The sequence below is a fragment of the Mesoplodon bidens genome (assembly GCF_964165515.1).
Source record: "Mesoplodon bidens genome assembly, chromosome: 5".
Classification (NCBI taxonomy): Eukaryota; Metazoa; Chordata; class Mammalia; order Artiodactyla; family Ziphiidae; genus Mesoplodon; species Mesoplodon bidens.
In genome coordinates, this window is record NC_138161.1 from 128,564,074 (window position 1) to 128,587,167 (window position 23,094).

The following is a 23,094-nucleotide window of genomic DNA, read 5'->3' on the forward strand; positions in this document are numbered from 1 at the left end:
CTAGGGGCCAAAATCTTAGCTTTAATTTTCAATCTTTATACCCTCTGAACAATATCACCTAGCTTCTTACTGAGGTTGGTGGTACCTCCACCTAAAACATGTTTAAATATTATCTTCATTGCTTGAGGAGTGGTAGCAAATTCATCCATGCTTCCCTAATAACATTATTGCACAACTCAAAAATAACTATAAAGTTGATTAACGAGAGACTTGAGGAAATATCCCCACGGCACCCTGTGCATCAGTGAAACCTGCTGCATGTGTACCTCTTTGCCCCACTGTTTCCTTCCAAGGCAGAATCATTCTCACAACAAACAATGGTCATTAAGAGCTTCTCCATAATTAACCTATGCCTGTTTTCCATTTGAGTAGGTTCAATCGAGCAAAATTATAAAATCAATATGTAAAGAAGTGACAAAAACAAAACAAAAAAATTCTGACCAAAATATAAAGCATATCTCTACTAGAACCAAATGATCATAGTTGTCACACTTTCCCGAATTTCTAAAATTTTATTGTAGCAATAGCCCTCATTGCCATCAACTACATGTGAGCACAAAAGCTTGATCTTAACAGATAAATCTTGAATTTCCAGATGTCTGATTTAAAACCTAACCTAGTAACCTCAACCTGGGAAATCTTACTGGCTTATTTCTATAGAAGACTGCCCAAAATCTGTTGCTTAATTATTAATCATTATGAGAAAAATATGTAAAATCTATGTTTATGGTTAAAGAGATCTAAAATAATTATTCTTCAGAATATAATGAATGATATCAAATATGAATATAGGATGGTATTACTTGAATGCATCCTAATTAAATGAATTAATGGACTTCTCACGACAAAACACAATACATACATAATTCCTCCTTTCCATTTAATCAGTAAAAGTCCCCATCACTTCACAAATGTATCTCTTATTGCAAACTTTACAAATACTCAAGCCACAAAGGTACCACACAGTTTAACGTTTCAATCCTAGGGATATTTCTATTGATTTATATATTTGACCTTAAAGATTACCTTTTTAACAAATACACTCAAACATACTTTTAATAATATACCAATGTCAACTGAATTTATTCCTAATAAAAATAAAATATTAGAATCTCAGTTTGACTTGAGCTTTTCTAAAAAAAAATCACAAATTCACATACACTCACATGCAAATGAGAATTATGTTTTCCCTAATGGTGAGTCAAGACTTAGTTGTTTTTCCCTAGTTTAAAAAAAGAGGAAGATAGGTTATAAAACAAAGACATGCATTAATAACTCATTTTCACTTCAATGTAGCTGAAGTATCTTTTGGGGAACGTTCCATGTAACAAATATACTAAACTAGGTCTCAGATGCTGAACAACAACAAATTACGCTAATATTATTGCAACTGCTATAGAATAAGCCAGAGCTTCAGAATGTATTTTGCAGAAGCCTAAAATTTCAAAAAGCAGCTCCACAGTGGCAACAGGGAGGCATATTTTGTTTGTGCCTACCTCAATATTTATTAATTATGAGGCTTAACTTATAAAAAAGAAAAACACACTGAGAGATTCTGCACGTCTTGAAAACATAAGATTAACTGGATAAAAAGGTAATTTGTCTCCCCAATAACTAAATTTACATTTATACATAAATCATTTACCACACTTTTGTGCCACGAAACATACTTAAGAACTGAAATATCATTATATGAGCATCAAAGAACAATGCAGATCTAGAATCTCTGACTCATTCATTCACAGGAACTTTTGCAGACATACATGGAAATGCACGTCTCGTGGAGCTCACATTCAGAAAGAGATGTAAAATAAAACAAAGAAAAAACCTATCATGTGGTGTGATTAGACGGTGAAAATAAAGTGTTCTCAGATTTGAAATGTAAAGCCTCAGGAGCAAATTAAAAGTTGCACGAAATACTGTTTATTTAAATTTTGAGTTTTTCTCCCTCTACACTTAGACTTTCACATCTCCAGAGACTACAATAACCTGAATTATTTCAAATCAAAGAATTAACAATTTGCACTCTTAACTATGGTTCTGCCTTGTTTTGTGATTGAGAAGTATGGGTATAAATGATAAGGCTATTACCTACATAGAGATAGATGCTACTAAATAATAATGGAAGAGGTAGTAAAATATAAGTTCAAATGACGAAAAGAAACCTCTAGCAAGCAATTTATATGAATCATGTACATTAACTCCATGTATTTTTTCTTTCTTTTTTCTTTTTTTTGGTTTTAGACGTTGCTAAATGAATGCATTTTCACTGTAATAAATTTAAACCATACAGAAGGGTTTTCTTGAGAATTCTCCATCCTTCCATTGCCAAATCAGACCCCCTCTAAACCCAAAGGTAACCACTATTATTAGTATGGTGTGTCTAGTCCTTTTTTCCATGCATTTCTCATACACATACACACATCTACAGATACAACACACATACACAGTTCACCATTTTTACCAAAGTGATGGAAACATACTAAGCATATTATTCTGAGGCTTGCTTTCTACAATATATGTTAATGACCTTTCTTTATCAATAGAAATAGATCAACATAAATACTTTTTAACAACTGTGTATTACTTTACTATATGTCCATTTCTTTACTAGTGGTCACCTAAATTAATGCCAGTTTTTCATTTCTTTAAGCAACGCTGCAATTATAAATACAAAACTATGCATTTGAGTGGTATTAATAACATAAACACTTAGAACATAAAGTATATGCATATATTAACTTCGAACTAGAACAGCAAACTTCTTCCAAGAAAACATTTATCAATACCTGCTTCTACCAACAATTAATAACGTGCTTTTCTATATTTATTAAATCTATGCTAGACCTAAAAAAGATACTATCCTTAAATCTAGATTGTAAATTTCTATTGTAGGAACAGGTTAAAGGTATATGCCTTTCTTCCCATAAATAGAACTTAAAGCCTTGCGTTTCTGTTTTGCAAAATATTTTCAACTGTTAGCACTTACATGGCAGTTAATCAATGGAAACCTTTGTAAAATCAGTTGTTCAACTCCTGTTATTTCAAAATAAACGATCTAGTTGCTAAAACAATTACAAAATTTATATTTTGTAATTATTTGCCAAACAACAGGGGGCTGGAAGTCTGAATAAATGTTTCAGTTGACAGAGTATCAAAATGGACAATATATAGGTTACTATTCTTTTCTTATTACTAAAAACAAAATGTGTAGTTAACAGAGTCTGCGGGGCATGTTATATTAGGAAAATCTCTGACAGCAAAATGTCATATGATGAAGGGAATGCTTTTTTTACACATCATTTCTACAAATGTCAGAAAATATCCTGCTTCCCCCCTCCTTTTTTAGACACTAATTGGCTAAAGGAAATGGTTTCTGACAAGTGCTATAAATAATGCAATGCGTTATCAAACTAGCTAAGGCACAATAGAACGCTGGTGAACTCATGTAGGCCCAAACACATTTCCCCGTGTGGTTATTTCTCCTGAGGCCAGGGCTCCTCTTGCCCTGGAATGGAGCATTCTCCTGAAGTGGCATGCACTTCCAGTCTAAAGAACCGAGATAGGTATACACTTCTGTATGATTTTGCCAATGGACATATCTCCCGTTAGAAAATAAAACACTCTCCTCTCACTTTGCCCTCCTCAAACTCTTTCTCGCTTATTAAATAACAGTTCACAGAATAAAGAAGAACCTCAAACTGGATTTTCCAAAGACTTAAGATGGCTGGTTGGCAAAGTGCGGGCATTTCTAATGCTTTTATTCTCTTTTTGACAATGTGCTTTTACCATGTTGTCAGAGTATAAATAAAGTCACACTTCTCAGGAGATAAGAACAAGATTCTATTCCTAGGATTTTGTACTTTCCAAAAGAGCATACATACTGAACACACTATGAACAAACTAACATGGCAACTTGAGGTTTGGTTCCTTTGCTAAACGGAAAAAAGAACATCCCTTTCTTAAGTATTTTAATTGCCCGTAAGGTTCTGTGCATTCTGGAAAAGCTGTAACCCATGAGGAAATCTGAAAAGTGGACTATACCCTCCTAATGAGACAGTGATTAAATCTCTATGTTTTTCCACCAGCATCATATGCACTTAAAAAGCAATGACCTGCTTTCCATGGCAAATCACAGTGCATATGATGTTGATGGAAGTATGTGCAGTTTACCGTGTGTCAATTACATTTTAACAAAGCCTTTAAAAAAAAGGCTAAGAACAGACATTTGTCTCAACAAATAAATGTAGCAAAGAACAGAAAAAAAAATACATATTCCTGGGACCTACCCTAGACCTATGGAGGATAAAGACCAGTAATCTACATTTTAAGCAAACTCCCCAGGCTATCCTTAATCTCAATAAATTTTGGCAATCATAATCAACTAAAGCTAAAATACTACTTCCACGAGAGATTGTTTACTGCATTTCTACCTAATAATTTCCCAAAAGATGGCTTATTTGAGATCTGGCATTGTTGCTTTTGTTGTTGTCATCCATTTACAATGCTTGGTGTCAGTTTATTTATCTCTTGTAAAAATAAAATACAGTGTGTGTGTGTGAAAAAAATAAAATAAAAAGTCAAAAAAATGGTTAAGATGAGATTTGGTGACATGATTTTTGATTATATTCTATTAACTACTTTAGAAAATAGACATACCTGCAAAATGTATGCGAAGTTCTGTTATATTCGTTTTTTAAAATATTATTTTAAATCAGGCACCATATATGCCCCTCCACATCATTCTTATTTATAATGAGAATAATTTATGTAGTAAAATTATTTTGCAAAAAGATGAAAAAACAATTAAGCACCTATTCAGTCACTACAGTAAGATACAATAAATTGTCAATAGTATAGATAAGATATGAAGGATTAATGTATGTATGGGAGGGCAGATATGCATGTATGTGTGTTTGTGTCTGCATGTGTATCCAAAGAATAAGGAAAAACTTTGCATAGGAATTAGTCAAATCATGTTCTTCATACATAACTAAAACCTAGCTTTTTATTTAAATTCAAGTAAAACCTTTGTATTAAATTTAGTAGGGGGGAAAAAAGACTTAAATAATGCTTTAATCTTCTTCCAGGAAGAACCACTTTAGTTTGGATAAAACTACAAACCATGTATCTTCATTAAAAACCCGTGAAGAGATTAACTTTTGGGGAAGTTGGCTTGTGCTACATTTCTTTTTGATTTATATATAAAACCTGCAAGGTGTTCATCTTGTTCTTTAATAAAAAGCTTCTACTGGAGGAGCCACTTAGAAAAATTTACTTTTCCCTCAGAACTCATACATTCTATGATTATGCAACAATAGCAAATAATATTTGATATATTGGTATACAATTTACTTTCATCTGAATTTTGCCATTTGCTCCTCAGGACTCTAAGAGATGGTTATGTTATCTTGCCCATTTGTGAACAAATAAATTAAGGCTTGCACAGGTAAGTGACTGGCTCACCAAAGTCTCCTAAGCTAATTAAATGGGAGAATCAAGACCCAAAATCAGGTCTTTTGATTCCAAATTTAAAATTTCATTCGCAACACATGCTAGTAATTTAACACCAAACTTTGTAGAAATGACCTTAAATACAATAGAAGTCAAAAAACAGAGAGATTGGGGGTAGAGTGGAGCATGGTGCAGCAGCCACGACTACACCCCTTGTGGTTTGCTCTGAGAGGTAAGTGAAAGAGAAAGCCCTGTGTATAGATCCTGAAGGAGATAAGATGGCCTCTTCACAGAGTTGAGAGATGGATGTTCTTGTCCTTGTATGTCCATGGGGTATGTACTGGACACTAATAACGTACACTTAGAAATGTGAGAATTATACACTACAGGTCTATTAGTTCCTTCTAGGATTGTTAATTAGTTTTAATCTAGTAATTCATACATTACAGGGTTCTAAATACTCAGTAACTGATTTAAAGATTAATTGTAGAGGAAGAGGTGTGTGAGCATGATTTTATTTTTATTTGTCTGCTTTCTGGGCAAGAAGAGCCTACATTTTCTTCAGAGCTTTCGAGGAGCTTAGATTTCTATCAGCAGAAACCTTCTACGTAAGGAAAAAGGAAGTCTGCTCTAAAAGCATACTACTGAATATATGTTAAGCAAGTATGCTTACAGTAAGAATGATCTATATCAGCCACTAAAACAGTGTTTGAAAAGCAGTGAAGGAGATGGAATAACTGTCTGAAACACTTCTAAGCCACGTAGAGGCAGATAGATCTTTTGACGGCTGTTAAAACCGTAGAAAAGTGTGCTAGAGAGAAAGCACAGAGGGTTTGAAATGGTACAACTGATATTTTTCTTTTACGTGTAACAAACCTGTTCTCTAATATATTAGTTACCTTATGGCACCAAAACCAAAAAAATGGTAAATGTTAAGTTGCTTTCTAATAAGAAAACCCAAGGTCAAAACAGTAAAAAAAAAAATTACAATCTCAGTTCCACTGCCTCAAAATTATCTCCTTTGACAAAAACTGCAAGTGCTACTCCTCTAATTGTGCTCTTTACTTTTTTAGTTCTCTTTCTTTCTTCTCTACTATCCTAGGGGAAGAAAAATGTTTTCTTTAAAGAAATCCAAATACATTCAACACACAACAATAAACCTATTAAATGAATAAATATATTCATTAAAGATAAACAATACATAGATAACACTACACATGCATTGATTATATCAGCAGTTTATTGATGGTATGTATGTAGCCTAGACATAGGGGGGATACATGGATCCAGCTCTGAAGAATTTACTGCTTAATCAGGGGACATAAAGTATACAAATAACTGCACATAAGAGAGAAGGTGGGAAGTACACAGCACAGATGACAATAAAGCTTGGTGACTAAAAGAGAGAGGTCAGGGGTGGTTTCTTGATTGATAAGACATCTAAAATGGGCCTGGAAGGATGGGTTTCATTCGGTTGGAGACAAAAAGGAATGGCACTCCAGACTGTAGGAATACAGAGAAGAAAGGCAAGGATAGGGGAAAGCACAAAACATGAACACTGGGGGAATTGGTCTGTGCGGATCACCCATGTGCAATGGGGCTGGCAGGAGATAATCTGGGGCTGGAACCAAACCAGTAAGGGCCTTGAAGGCCAGACTGAAGATTCCAGCCTTCACTTCTTAATTAATTGGAATTCATCCATTCTAAGGTTTCACTCAAGGACAGAGTCAGAATATTTAACTAAATACCCTAAGGGCTAAGAATAAGACTGTATATGGGATACAAAGAAATCTTAATAAATAAACTTGGGATTTTTCTACTTCCTAAAGCTTTTGCTTTGGTTTCCAGAAAGCTGAGACAGAAATCCAGTTCTCAATTTCATCTCAAGTACTTGTTCAATCTCTTTTCCTTCTAACTGATTTGTTATGTCTCTTTTTCACAGTCCTGTTTTATATGTGCACTTACTGTTGCAAGCCAACCAACATCCTTTTTTGATGGAGCATACATCACACATAAATAAAATGATATTAACATTTGTCCTGGTACCAGGTAAGGTTGTAGATGCAACACTTAAAGTTTCAGAAGAGAAGAGACATATTAGAATCCAACCATCAAGTAAAGATTGTTCCTCTATAAATATTTCAATGAAAGATGGCCACATTGAATTCGGATACCCAGTTAGCATAGTGGACAATTATTCTAAAATCTACAACTGTTGGGTTCAGCAACCTATCTTGTTGCCTAGCTGTCCAGTTTGACCTTCCCTGTGAATTCGTGTTTCTACTATGATGCCAAAATGACCTTTTGAAACTTACAAGGCTTCCAAGGCTGCATAAATTTTCAGCTGTATCAGCCCTGGCTTGTCACAGCATTCTGCATGATATGGAGTGGCAAAACTGGAGCATACTGTACTAGCCTAACCTTTTAAACTTTACAATATTGTACGGCCACTCAAAATTGAGTTTTCTCTTCCTGCATTGCCTTGTAATGCTACTTCTCTTGCTTATTTGTAAGGCAGTAATTCTAAGTATAAAATGGCACTTTTCTGACACGAAAATAGAATACTTTACTTATACACAGTAAACCTAACATTGATAGAGGCTTTAAAATAAATAGTTACTGACATCTACAAATAATACTTTTTTAATTACTGAAAAGAGTATTTAACTTCTGTGGCAATGGGAACTATAATAATAGGTCATTATTTCTGCAATGGCCAATCTGAAATTTGAGAGATGTCTAAATTTTATAATTGCACTTTTATAATTGCATCTCTTTATGTTAACCATTATGTATGCAATGCCTAGCACAGTGCCTAGAATATAAAAGAACCCAAATTAATATTTAAGTGAATGTTGCAGAATCTACATGTTTAATTACACTTCATTTATCATAGAACTGTTGCACTGAAACATAGGTGCTAATTTTCTTACCAAAAAATTAGTACATTAGCATAGAATATTTATCTTTAAAAAAATACGCCTGAGAATTCTTGGTACACAAAGGGAAAATATTTTTCAAATCCATTAATGTCAGGTCATTTACAACCAGAAAACTGTTACTGTGCGAATAGGATAAAGTTTAACAACAGTAGGGAAAAAAAGCAATAGAAATCAATTCATTAAGACACAGTTAAGATTCTTAATAATGATATCTATCAACTGTTTGATCTCAAGCCTAATAACTATTAGAGAGTAATAATAAATTTAGATTTATACATGTATGTCAGAATATCTTTTGTTTTGTCACTGACATACTATATTTTCCCAAGTCCTACTTGTAATCAGTGCAAAGAACCACAAAATGATATTAATATTTCAGAGGAAACTTATACACTAACCTTATTGGTGAATGCATCCCTTAGTTTCATATATTTATCTTGTTCCTTTTTCAGCTATAATTTATGGACTACTTCATAGTCCTTTATGGAATACACATGTACATATGGATATAACATACATATATGTGCACATCACACACACACAGACATGCTCTAATTACCCTGCTAGGACTTGGGGGAAAGTGAGAAAAGTTCATCAGAAATCTCCAAGTGTATGTCAATTCTCAATGACATGTTTGATTATTTTAATGTTGGCAACAGATTTCTATCTTTTTTTTTTTTTTTTTTCTTTGCGGTACGCGGGCCTCTCACCGCCGCAGCCTCTCCCGCTGCGGAGCACAGGCTCCGGCCGCACAGGCCCAGCGGCCATGGCCCACGGACCCAGCCGCTCCGCGGCACGCGGGATCCTCCGGGACCGGGGCACGAACCCATGCCCCCTAGCATCGGCAGGCGGACTCCCAACCACTGCGCCACCAGGGAAGCCCAGATATCTATCTTTTAATGATGAGAGAAATGAACTGAATTACCCTAATGCCTTCAATAATGCAGCTGAATAAATTATAAGAGCATTTGCAACACTCTTTTACGGCTCAAGACACTTCTTAAAATGTGCCACTTAAAGCCATCCAATGAAGCAATTGGCAGAATGCTATGTCATTCAGAAGTGACACCAGAAACTTCACAGGTGGTAATGATTTTGAGTCTAAAAGTAGATTTTGCTGATCTTGGCGAGCGCTGGGGCAGAGGGTATTAGGTGTGAGTAGAACTAATACCGAGCAAACCACACAGGCAGATTAGGCCATTTGATACTGCCCTCTTTTCCAAGCCGGGGAAACTTCGAAGTCCACTCCCTCATCTCTGCTGTTTTATGACCACAACGCTTCAAAACCCGCCTTTCACATCCTGCCTCCTTTATTAAGTCTTTCCAGAACTAACCTGGACTGAGCCTCAAGTCTACCTTGCTGGGTTTGTTGACTTAAGTCGTGCCATCCTGATGGAAACAAACAGGCAGACAAACAAACAGCAAAACTGGGCTGAGAGCTCAGCACTCACAGTACCTTGCTACATGACCCTTGAGCAAATCATCTGACCTTAACCTTGCTGAGCCTCCATTTTCTCACCTGTGAACCAGAGACAGGGCCAGCAATGCATAAATCTCACAGCGCTGTGTAAGAACTAAGTATGGTCACATAAGTAAAAGAATAAGTGCCTACCAAGTAAGGAGCTATTTTTATAATTATTATGATCGCTGATGGTCTGGTCTTTTGTAGTTCTTGTTTTGTTTTCATTATTTCACGATGAATGGATCTTTTCCTTTGGGCCATAAACTTCACAAAAGAGGACCTATATCTCTAATTTCTCTTGAAAATTTCAGCCAAAAATCTTATCACGAAGGTTTTTATGCAGTGGGCTTTAAATAAATGTTTATGATTGCAAATGAAGAATGGCAAGCCATAAAATAAAAATTCTGAGTTTTCCAACCTAGAATGCAGAATAAACCCTGGAAACGAGGAACAAACACTTCACAGCTGAATGGGGTCTTATAGAGTATGCACAGTTGCACTTTCACCATTTGAAAGTTTGGAAGCTAGCCTACAAAATACAGCTTTATTTCCTGCAAACAAAGAAAAGCTGGAGGAAAAAGAGCTTCGTGAGCACATCTAAAACCTTTTGTCACTAAAGTTAAATACAGCACACCTCTCTTTTATGGATTTTTCTTTTCTGTTAACACAAAAGTTGCAGCCTCTGAAACCTGACTGTCAATACTGAGTGTTTTCATCTCCTAATCAGGGAGTTAGTGTGAAGAAGCTTCAGGTGAATTATGTCCCCATCTTTCTACAGAAGTGCCAACATCTGAAACAAATTAATCTCTTCTGTCTGGTCTACAATCACCCTACATCTGGGTCATGCTTATTTATCAAATACTTTAACAGAAAGATAAATAGCTTAAGTACTGAATCATGTAATTTGAACAAATTATGATTTGATTTTTGTCTTTTCTCCAATATACAAAGTATACAAAGAGTTAAGGTGTCTACTGGTTGGTTTTAGGCAAATTCCACACTCTGCCCACAAGCAGCCTATTCTTGGCTCTTCCGTGCCCACTTTGTTTTGCCCGTACATTACTTGTGAATATTTCCATCACTACACTGGAAACTACCCTGAGGACAGGGCGTATCTTACTCACTTCTTTATCCTCTGATAGGTGGATAAAAGCATGAGAGGTGGCACATGGACAAGTACACTCAATAAATATTTCCTAATAAGAGAGCTTTCCTTTGAGGTCAAAAGCAATGGCATACAATTTCTTCCATCTTTCTTCTCTAAACAATATATAATTTTATTTGGTATATGTTCAAAATACCTCTATGAAGAGAGGAATTTTTTAGCAAGTGAGAAGCTCCAAGAGAACCAGTCTTCTACTAATACTTTATCTTTTTTAAGTCATTAGGCTATGCCACATAATGACAGAGAGTACAGACTGGTGTGTGAAAATGATGCAACATGAAAGCATAAAATGACCATATGAAGATGATAAATAAATTTAGCATGTGTTCTGGAGCCATGCCTATCGTTTCTTGGTGAAAATTTTATGGCATCATGTCATTGGTGTGAAAGTACATTATCTACACAAAGCTTCCTCTGATTGGATCCCAGATGGCCCAAATGCAATGTTATAATGGGTCACACTACTGCATGCCCTTACCATATCTGCTAAAGACAGGAGGCTTATAAACCTAAGAAGCGAAGAATACAAACAGGTGTAAAACTCTATGCCATTTGTAATCCAATGTCAAAGCCAAAGAATGAAATGTACTTGCCAGCCTTTTAACTTAAATTTATACCTTCTTGAGCCCTGTCAATTCTATGAGTGAAGTTTTAAAATGACTGTATCATAACTATACCACATTCGTTCTCAGCAGAATCATAAAAGGGAAAGAGAATGCTGGTTTTGAAGTGAGAAAAGACCTGGCCTCAATTCATTTTGGCTGCTCACCAGGCTGCGTGAATTTAGGCAAGTAGGTTAACCTCTCTGAGTTTCAGCTTCCTCATCTCTATCAGGAGGATGGTGGTTCCTGCCACACAAGCCTGTACCCTAATTGTGTAGCACTATGGTTCTTTTCTGGAAAGAATGTCTCACGTAGAGAAGGTGCTCAAATATGGCAGCTAGCCTCATTCTGTTCCTACTGTTCGTACCGTTTCCCTCTATTTTCTGAAAAGATTACCTAACCTTCAGCCTATGGCAGGCCCACCTCCTCCACAGAGCGTGCCCTAACCATTCAGTTCCACAAAGACTTCCTTCTTTGTTTGTTTGTTTTTTGCGGTACACGGGCCTCTCACCACCACGGCCCCTCCCGTTGCGGAGCACAGGCTCCGGACGCGCAGGCCCAGCGGCCATGGCTCATGGGCCCAGCCGCTCTGCGGCATGTGAGATCCTCCCGGACCGGGGCACGAACCCATGTCCCCTGCATCGGCAGGCGGACTCTCAACCACTGCACCACCAGGGAAGCCCCATGACTTCCTTCTTTGAATTTCCTCCTTCGGTACTCAACTGTATGGTGCCAATACTGATTGTACTGTTAACTTTTCATGTCTTTCTCCCCAACTCAATTACATGTCAAAGAAGAATAGAAACTGTGTAATTCTCCTTTGAAACCTCTTCTCCTGACCTACTACAATCCCTTACTTCTGACAGGTGTTCAAAATATGTTTGTTAATTGACTATTTAGCAGAGCACAAAGAATGAATTGATTTCCCTATATTGCCTATTGTTAACATAGGAAAATAACTTTCTAAGTGAAAAGACCTCAGCACATAATAAACTTTAATCCATTACTGAGAAACAGACACAATAATCGCTTCCTATATGAACTGCTCCCAAAACAATATTTACTTTTAAAATCCAGTCCTCAAACTATATTTCTCTGAGAGAGTCATTTCCCACGGACAATTTTCAGTGAATGTGGTCCCCCAGAAAGCATTACGCAGAATTCCATTTGAAGTACATTTTTTTCAATAGTCTCAATTATTGTTCTGGATACTTCAGATTAATTTTTGGAAAGGTCCTGCAATACCTCAGAGAGACTCTACACCTGGGTTAAAGATGTACTTGTATTCCCTGTTTTTCACTTCCGCGACGCTCATCAAACCTCTCAAAGCCTTCTGGATAAGGTATTTAAGACCAATTGCCTTATATGAAGGCCATTAAGTTGACAATGAAGCTTTCCCTGAAATTTTCAAATAATGAAAATTCAAATAATGGCTCAAAATAATTCGGAGTAAATTTGTCTAGTTAAGATTGGCCCAATGAATAGAGAAAGCAAAGAAGAATTTCTAATTTTAATACTATTTAATCTTAGTTACTTTAGGATGAAATTTTCTAAGCATTATCTATAATTCAATGAAAACATTCTTACCATATCTTTGTAGCACAAGGCCAAAACCAGATAAGGTAAAAAAAAAAAAGTCTAATAATAGAAAAACGCATGTTCTGAGTGTGGTTTTCACATAATACTAAAAGGCATATAAACAAAAGGCAAAATGAAACAGTTAACATTATTTTCTCTAGCTCTACATAAGCATGCTACATTTAAAGACATCAACAGTGCAATTTTAAAATTATTTTCTGTGGATACAGACCATCTAAATAAGGTGGTAAATATTTATAAATAGAATCTTTTTCTTGAAAACTGTCTTGATTTCATGAACTTCTCCATGTGTATTAAATACAGTCATTGTTCTGACATGCTCTGCTTAAACTCTCTTAAGCCATTTACTTGTAAAAAGCATGTAAGTGCCTTATGTAAAAAGGCCTACGAGTACTCCTGCAAAGCTTTCTATTCTATTTGAAATCTAACTATCCTCACAACTCCAGGTAACTGTTAACTCAATGTAACTGGTTATTTACTCCCATAGGTAAATCATTCTGTTTATAAGAGCGTCTGATTATTAAGGATCTTTATTTCCAGGAAAAAGAATATCACAGTTACACTGATACCTTCCCTAAAATAGCAAGGTCTGAGAAGTATAAATGTCAGCTACATTGAGCACATTGCAAACTTGTTTTATCATGTATCTATCTGCCACCTGGTTTATCACTGAGGATCATTTACACCAGTGTTCTGCATGAACTTTTAACAGGGGATCAGAACTGCCTAGCCGTCAATGAGACATTTCTTAGTAAACAACAACATACCCCTAAAGATGAAATTACGCTTACTTTAGAATGACCAATTTGGAATAAAGAATTTAACAGCCCTGTCTTTGAAAAGAGCTTGACACAGAAATGAACTGTTTTAAGAATTTAACAGGTATCTTCCACTTACCCAAGTTACAGTTCCTGATAAAATATAATTTTAAGTGTTTTTCTCTGATATTTTAAAATATAGTTCTTTATACTAAAAGAGCTCACAAGGGGCAATGTGATGAACAGAGATAACATTAACAAAGTTTTAAAAATTTTGGATGAAAAGTTTAAAAAATTCTTACCATATTTTTAAAATCATTTTTAATACCTCCCATCACCTTTAACATCCACATCTAACAGCTGCTACATCCTGTGGACCCAAAGCCTGTCACTTTTTCCCTAGCACACATGTCCCTTTCATTCTCCTGTCATTGTTCTTTTTTAGTCCCTCATCTCTATCCTACAATCTCCACTTCATCCTATGTATGTCCTATTCTTCCTCTAAAAAAATGTCACTAAAACACAACTCCTGTACAGCTACTTGCCAAAGCAAATGTTTCCTAATGTTCCCACTGTGAATCAAACTTACTACCTGGTCCTCAGGGCCCTCCAAAGTGGAGCCCCTATCTCCCTTTCCCACCCGATTCTTCGTTTCTTCTACCCTGTTAACTGCCCCTCCCCAGGCCTTTTCTCTCTCTCCTCTTACTTTCTAACCATTCTTCTAGCGTCTCCTCAAATGCTGTAGGAAGTTTTACTCTTCTGGATTATCCCAAATGTTTACAGTTTCAATCTCTTATCAGTACCGAACACAAGTGTTTTTTAAATTTTGTTTTTATTCTTTGACGTACAAGCATGGGTTCTAGAACTGGACTACCTTGGTTCCACTCCTTGTTGTGCCACTTCCTAGTTAAGAAACCATGGGCAAGTAACTTTGTGCCTCAGTTTCCCCATCTTTGAAACCGAGATATTAACAGTACCCATTTCATAAGGCTGTTCTGAGGAATGTGTGAATTAATTCATACACTTTACCCTGGCACAAAGAAAGTAGTTCAAGATGCTAGTAGTCATTGTTAAAGCTATTCTCCTCATCACCATTCTTTGTATATGACTGCAAGCAAGACAAAAAAATTGGTTAAAAATATGGACACGGGAATAAAGAAGAAAAAAGATCTCACAACTCTGCAAACTACAAAAAGTGTTTTCTAGTCATGCTAGTCATCTTTAAGATAAAAGTCATAAGGGATATTTTACAGCTGTCAGAAAGATTAAATGAGATATTTTGTAAAGAAATGTATAGCAAGTGGCACTTCTATTATTAACATGTTTATAATTTCACAGAGGTAAGAATTAAACAATGGACAGAGTAAATGGTTTTTCCCAGTCCACATACCTAGTCACATCTGGTTTGGTGAAATAAAATCTATACATTGTGAGACTTTCGTGCCCCACCTCCCAAAGTCTATTACTCCTTTCAAGATAGAGACAAAATGCAATAAATATATAAAGATACGATAATTTTTAAATGATAATAACATCAGTATCACCTCTTATATTTACAAAGTGTTCCACTTTTCAAAACATGTTACCCCCAAATGAGGTCTGTTTTTGTTGTTCTACCTGCACTGCAACAAAGATTGTACTTTCAAAACAAATTTAGATATACTGTTTATAGAAACTGATGTATCATTTCATAGCATGGCTTTTTGAAACTAAAATTTAGTAAACAGAAATATCAGTGAGGGAATCTTTGTGGAGAATACTGAGTTGCAAACTCAATGGCTCAGAGCTTTCTTTCCAACTTTCCCCACCCCGGCCCGGCTGGCCATTTGCCCTCCTATTACATCTGTGGCCTAACTTGATATCACCATCCCACCCCAGACTCTCTTTCTACTAGGATAAGAGCTAGCCATCCACATAGAGTGCTAAAAGGTCATTGTAAAGGTAATTCTTTTCTTGTAATCAGATAAGACAGAGACAAATAAAATGTTAACCTATCATTATTACTATCATCAACAATGCTGATAAACAGATTGTTGAATACTCGATTAGATTAAATTTTTTGGATGCAATAAGCTGTGTATGGTCTGTAAGTTTTAATACTAAGTCAAGTTCAAAAAGTATCTTTAGTGATGTTCTAAATATGAATATGAATTGCTTAATGCCTTATTTGGCATTCTTGTTATTTAACCTGCTTTTGACGTGTTTTGACTATTAAACTGTAAAGTCTTTCACTGTTTAGATTTCCTCACACTCCCACTGCATATACTATTGTTACCATACATTTTTCGAATTTTCTGAAAGAGTCTATTCAGTCATAATCATTGTAGACAAATGTCAGTATGCAGGGATTTGGAGTACAGTAAGTATATACAATGTTACCACATCTTTCACAACCATGTACTTAAAATATTCATGAATTATTTTTAAAAACCCACAAAATTGTATTCACAATTGTGACACTTCTACCAGTGCCTGAAATCATCAGCTATATCTTGTTTTTATTTCTTCACTTTTCTTCTATTCAACGTCACATTAAATTGTATACTCTGGCTGTCTCTGATTAAAATCTCCCTGCTAATATACAGTTCTCTCATTGCTGTTCATTATATATTATACATTTCCTTTCCCAAAATGAAATCACTGGGTTTTTGGTATATTTTAGTATTACTTCCACAGCTTAACTTTAGTATATAGATTTTTTAGCAAACAACCTTGTAATTATCAGCTTACTTTTAACCTAGCTTTCTCTTGAACAAATTTTCTACATCCACTATTCACCCCAGTTACCCACTTTGGTTTCTGATACATTTGTAACTATGTGGTGGCTTCATAAACTGATATTTTATGGTATTCAACAGTAATACTAATGACAAAGCTATCAATATTTTAGTATAGGACGTTTGGAAATCTATATATTTCTACCAGCAAAACGAACTAAATAAATGAACTAGAACATGTATGAAAATTATGTCTGGATGTTGAATGTATACATATGAAAAATATGGAAATATCACTAAACAGATATAATTAATGCTGCTTTAACAGAATAATATTTTTATAATGTTAAAAAATAAAGAATACCTTCTGTTTTCCACTATTAATGCATTAGAACTGTTTGTCCCCGTTATTACACGTATTGGTCAGAGCTACATTAAAACGTACCTTTCCTTATCTCAATTTCCATACCATGTTACCTAGCCTCTGCTTATGAAATATCACTTTCCACTTTACAGTTATTTTCAAAATTCTTACTTCCCCTACCAGACTGCCATCTCTTTGAGGAAAAGGTATATCTTAAGTTTGGTAGATCTCACTGAACCTAGCTTGCTATTTTTGCCAAAATACGTATTTTCCTATGAATCAACTTTACAAAATAAAATAATATCTCAAATCAGCATGCAATGCTTATTTCACATGATTAAATGTGTTCCCATGATCCTGGAATCTTGTTAGCTCTTTAAAACAAATTTATTCTTAATTAAGAGCTCCCCGACTATTTTAAAAGTGGAAATATAGCGAAAATCCAGTCTCAAGATAAATTTTTTTAAGAATCCTTTGGAGGAAGAAATAGTGTCATTTTGTGAATTCTGCTAAAGAGGGACTGGAATGGAGTTGATGTGTGCATGGACATTAGCCTTTGGATTACGTAGTATTTATCACAATTCTTTTTTCTTTAACGTATTTATTGGAGTATAATTGCTTTACAATGGTGTTATCACAATTCTTTTTAATAATATTATGTCATTTAATATCCAGGTGATTTGAATAAATTGGCATTGCCTTGGGAAAAGTTTTATCTTCATATATACATTCACACACAAATTGTACCCACACTTGATGGGACTATGTACCTTATTAGCTATGATTCACCTCTTTGCGTATATGAAAGATACACCTCTCGATTTCTTAAAACAATGTCCAGAGAGATGACAGCTTTTTCCTTTGGAGCACTTACACTACTTGAAGCATGATACTTATTTCAGAAATACCTTCACCTTTTTAAAATAATTGATCTCAGTGGAAAAGTAATTCTCCACTCTATCCAATATGCCTACATTTCATCTTGAGATTAATATATCCTGAACTCTTTTTGACAAAGGATCACCACAGAATCCTAGAGTAAGATCTCAAAAACAGTGGGAAAAGTAACAAATACAGAATGCCTAAAACTCTAACATAAATTCTTCAAAGGTTTTTCATTTTTATGGACATCCCAGGCAGAAGTGATAAGATGCCTCTCAGAAAACATGAATAATTATCTGAAAGAGATCTAATGAAATCATTAAAAGACTAACCACAATATGTAGAAAACTATAACCTCGTATTTGCTAAGTGTTTTTCCAAGGATATAGCTGTAATGCTTATATAAATGTATATTTTTATAATACGAAAACACTACTACATAAACCCCGAGTTCCCTACCTCAACTCTAAAAATACAAAGTACGTCTAGAGACTTTTAGTGCCCTATGTCAATAGCTGTTCTTGAATCCTCTGCTTTGCGATCAATAATTCTCCAACCATTAGTGAATCTGCTCCATGACTCATCAGAAATGATCTACCAAGTTAATGGGGATCAGTGTCCCCAGCAGGTTCCACGCACGCATTGACACTAATGGCAGTTATGCCTCCTGTAGGTGGGGGACAGATTCAAGATGGCACCAAGACGGGAGGCAACTCTTCTGAGATTCTCCATAATACCTGCTCCCTTCCCCCCCACCAAAGAAGAACCCACTGCATCCAACCTGTCTTATATCTTTGGCATCCTTCAAGGAAATAAAAGTAAGCATATGTTATATGGATAGAAAAGAACCACTTTTTTTTTTTTCAGTTTAACGCTCACTGTGCATGGCAAAATGTACTTCAGTTTTGAAAATGTCTGAAAGGAATGTTTCCAGGACCTAGGCCACTGTGCTTTGTTTACCAGTCAGATGCTTTCTCAAAATGTGTTCAAATTATAAAGACAATGTCTCCGTGTACAGCAATTCCTCAAAGCCCAGAACATTACTACAGAAACGTATTCTTACCTTTCCTAACATTCAAAACAATGCCCTCTTCCCTCCAGGTGAAAAATCTTTCATTCTTGTGAATTCATTAATCTTCGATTAACATACAGTCAGGAGTTTGTCTGGATTTATTTGGGGTTTTATTCTCTAAAGGTGGAAAGTCACAGCAAAGGGAAATATATATGAAGCATTTGAAGATAATTGCTATTTACTGAAAACTCTATTTTAAAATAAATTTTAGTGACTCGTTTGTGTTTGGTAACTTTAGGACAATGATAACTATAGTGTCTCTAAAATGTTCCTAAGTAGCAATCATACTCTATTCTGGCCTTTGAGAGGTGTTAAGACTCATCCCCTAATTATAAGCCTTTTCTCTGTTATTACTACCTCACCATTAAATCTCTAAACTAAATAGTAGTTTTGAGGATACAAAAATAGATGTTAGGTGGTGTGTTTTCTCAAATTTTGGTTACAATGGATAAGAAAGATGAGGTATTCCTATGTATAATAAACTTCTTTAGCTTGTAAAAATAAAAGTCCTTTTTATTGTGTTTTGACCAGCAAACTCCTTAGGCTTTCTACCAGAATAGTGCTTTCTTGCATTATTCTAGAACAGCCCTGTCCAATAGAAATACAATGCAAGCCACACTTGTTATTTTAAGTTTTCTAGTAGCAGTATTTTTTAAAAAGTGAAAAGAAACACGTGAAATTAATCTAACAATATATTCTACTGAAACCAATATATCCAAAATATTATCACTGCCACATATAATCAATATAAAAAATATTATCAGATGTCTTATATTCTTTCTTTCGTACAAAGTGTTCAAAATCCAGTATGTACTTTACACTTAGAGCAAACCTCAATCCAGAAAACCACATTTCGAGTGTTCAATAGTCACATGTGGCCAACGGCTACTGTACTGGACAGCACGTTCTAGATTCCAAAAATATGAAGCTTTTTGGCCTAAAAGGCCACACACTTTAAAGTCTCCCTATGTAACATCCTCTGTGATTGGTATTGCCATTAGGATTTTATATTGAACCAAATATTTAAGTGACTATATTTCAACTCCTTCGTCTGCTCCCCTGACCTTCATATCTACTGCCCACCCTGATGCCTCAGAGCGTAAGAAACCCCAATCACCTATTCTTTTCATCTTCTTCTAAGCAAGATCTGAGATATTCTCTAATCTCTGCATCTTCTATCACCGAGCAGAAAGCCAGAGGTGCAGCAAGGCTATTCTCTCTGTTTCCATAAATAGATATATCAAATACAGGCCTAATGTATGGCGACAATGATAAATGCAAGGGCAATTTTTTTGCTTACAGTAAAGACAGGAAATTTTATATAAAAAAGTAATACACGCTTCCTCAATCAGAAATACGATTTTACTCCCTCCCTCCCCCACCAGGAGAAACCTTGAGATATTCTGTTCTTGTTCTGGAACAGAACCCAGTGTTTCATTTCATAGGAATTCTGTGCCCAGAGGAAGAACAGAATGTTGGAATCAAAATTTAATGAATTCAACTTGGAGTCTAAGTTTGCCCCAAATGTGGAAATGTAAACACAAGCAATAATATCTCAAACCATAAAACACTTTGGATTCTCTGTTGGCATGGCTGCATAGAGTATCACACACGATGTGTGTCTGCACACAAATTTGTTCTTAGTTACATGAGGAAAAAAAATTAAACTAGGCACATGTGAGGTTTTCTGAGGCTCTTAGTAATAATACAACCTGATTATTACGTCTTCAGTGACACTGTAATTATAGACGAATGGATAAACAGGTTTTCTGGTGCTGACCCAACTTGTTCCTTAAAACACAAAAGGCAACTTTTGCAAGGAAACCCCCCATTAAAGAAATAAAACTAAAAGCTTTGTCTACCTTTTGAAAGAAGGCCTAACAACACACTAGTAATCCCCAAAAAAATTCACCCCCATGCAAATACACAACACTGATGAAAATCAGAAAGCTGGAGATTTCCTAAAACACAGTTCTGAGCTGTAGTTGTCGCCAACTTTAAGAAAGCAAAGATACAAGTGGCAACAATGTGCTTTCACAGGCTACAAAATAACTTTATTCAGAGTCTCCAGCTATAGCACCATATCTAAGACATTCTAAGGACTGAACTAAGTGTTCCTGGGATACATTTAACAGTCTTTGAACTTTCATTTTAACTTGTCTCAGTGATAACATTTTATCTCAACAGCAAGACAGGGAGAAACACCAACGCTCTCAGGAACCCACAGAGATAACATGGAGTGGATCACTTATGCTGGTATAGAATAGTTATGTACTAAATACCCTCTAGGTATAAACAGGCACCGTGTTCAAACCCAGGAGGGGGGAACATTGTGTCCACTGGTGTAGTATTTCAAAGCACATTGCAGACGGCCTGCAAATCCAAAGGCATTAATTATGACTTCTCTCTCACTGTATTAATTTGTTTGAGAAATTCCTCCGAGTAGAGCAGAGTTTACCATCCATTTGCTATCGGCCTGTGCCTGGGCTGGCGGGCACGCAAAGTAAAGGCAGTGGCAATAACCTTTCTGGCAGCTTCTTACTCAATCTTAATCCTAGGGAAGCGCACTCCACGGAAATACAGCACAGAATCCTAATAGCCGCATATTCTCCCGGCCCAGGAGAGATTTAAGAACACAATTACTCTTCCAGCTTCACCACTGTAGTTGTAAAGTGCTGTGAGAGGGGCAAGCATAAGCTCCACCATATACCTGCTCGTGTTACAGGCTCTGGAATCAAAGTATTCTCACATGACACATTACTACCAATAACAGATTCCGGCTCCGTTTAAAAAAAGAAAAGGGGGGGGGGGGAGGCCGCGCTACATATTTGTCCTGCTTTTGTCTAAAAAACCAGAACCCAAGTCCTAACTACTTTTCATTCTTTTCAACCTTTCATGAAAGCAATTCAGTCCACTAACTGCGGCTCCACCCTGAGAGCGCCTATACTTACTTTTCTTACAGTTTTTGAGTGACGCACTATAAAACGATGGGGGAAAAAAAAGAGCCCTCTCATGCAGGGCTTCTTCCGCCCTGTAAACTTGGCAAAAGGCAAACTGGACTGAAATACAGCACTCTCCATATAAGGAAGCCCAGCTAAACATGTCATGCGTAATTTATGGGTAGCAGGCAGAGAATTAACCTTTCCGTGCACATATTTGGCCCAGATGAAAACCGGGCTGGATGGCAGCCCCAGGGGCAGGGATGCGGGATCTCTTGGGAGAAACCGTGGCTCCCATCGGATGGACTCCCATCTCCCCCCGACAAAGGTCGTTAAGTTGTAAGTACACTTCCACGCACCTGTTTCTTTTATCCGCCACCACCACCACCCCCCTTCTTTCTTTCTCTTTCTTTCTCTTAGGCTGCCAAGTGGGAAGCTGGCAGTGCTGACAGTGTCCGCAGAGCCCAGGAAGGGCTCCTCGCAGCTGGGCTGCAGCTGCAGCCTCCCGCTTTCCCTCTAGCTCGAGATGGTGTGTGATAGGAAACCATCCAGCGTGCTGAGCCGGCCCAAGCCTCCTCTCACTTCCTCCTTCAGCCATGTACAGCCCCGAAAGAACACGAACAATGCAGAGCAGCAGACCAGCGCGAGCAAACTGTGAAAATGGAAACTTACCTCTCACATTTTTTTTTCAGAGGCAGCCCGACTGCCGAGCGAGTGCCCAAGGCATTGTGGGAGTCATGATTCCAAGAGGCCCGCGATTTAAAATTGAACTTGTCAGTTCCCGGTCACGGGAGCATTGTGAGCGCCACAACTCATTCAGCTTCAGTGAAAAGACTGTTGCATGTCGCTGTGCAGCCTCTTATCGCCGAGGTCTGGTTTCCGCTGCTGCTGCGCGGCCCCTCCCCCGCCGGCCCAGCCCCACCAGGAAGCCCTGGGCGGACTCGTCGAGCCCCGGAACCCACGCGGCGGCGAAAAAAACGCTCTTCAACTTTCCGCCGCCTCTCGGCTCTGCTCCCCCGCCACCTCGTCGCCCCTCAACCAAACAAAGTCCGCTGGGGGTGGTCGTTGCCACCCGCCGACCGGCGCGGAGAGCAAAAGGAAACCCAAGCTGGAGCTGGCGAGGTGCATCCCCGCCGCC

General features: G+C 36.8%; 1 protein-coding gene across 18 annotated transcripts in view; it reads right to left on the reverse strand.

Moving 5' to 3' along the window:
- Window positions 1–22,798, reverse strand: part of MBNL1 (muscleblind like splicing regulator 1) — a 177,758-nt gene extending 154,960 nt beyond the window's left edge. For 5 of the 18 annotated variants that reach the window (XM_081234183.1, XM_081234193.1, XM_081234191.1 and 2 more), the window contains exon 1: window positions 22,629–22,796. The gene's annotated coding sequence lies outside the window, so the exon portion shown is untranslated. Of the gene's footprint in view, window positions 1–22,628 lie in introns of all 18 variants that reach the window. The other 13 variants (XM_081234182.1, XM_081234192.1, XM_081234181.1 and 10 more) reach the window with 7 other exon arrangements.
- Between the last annotated feature and the right edge of the window lie 296 nt (window positions 22,799–23,094).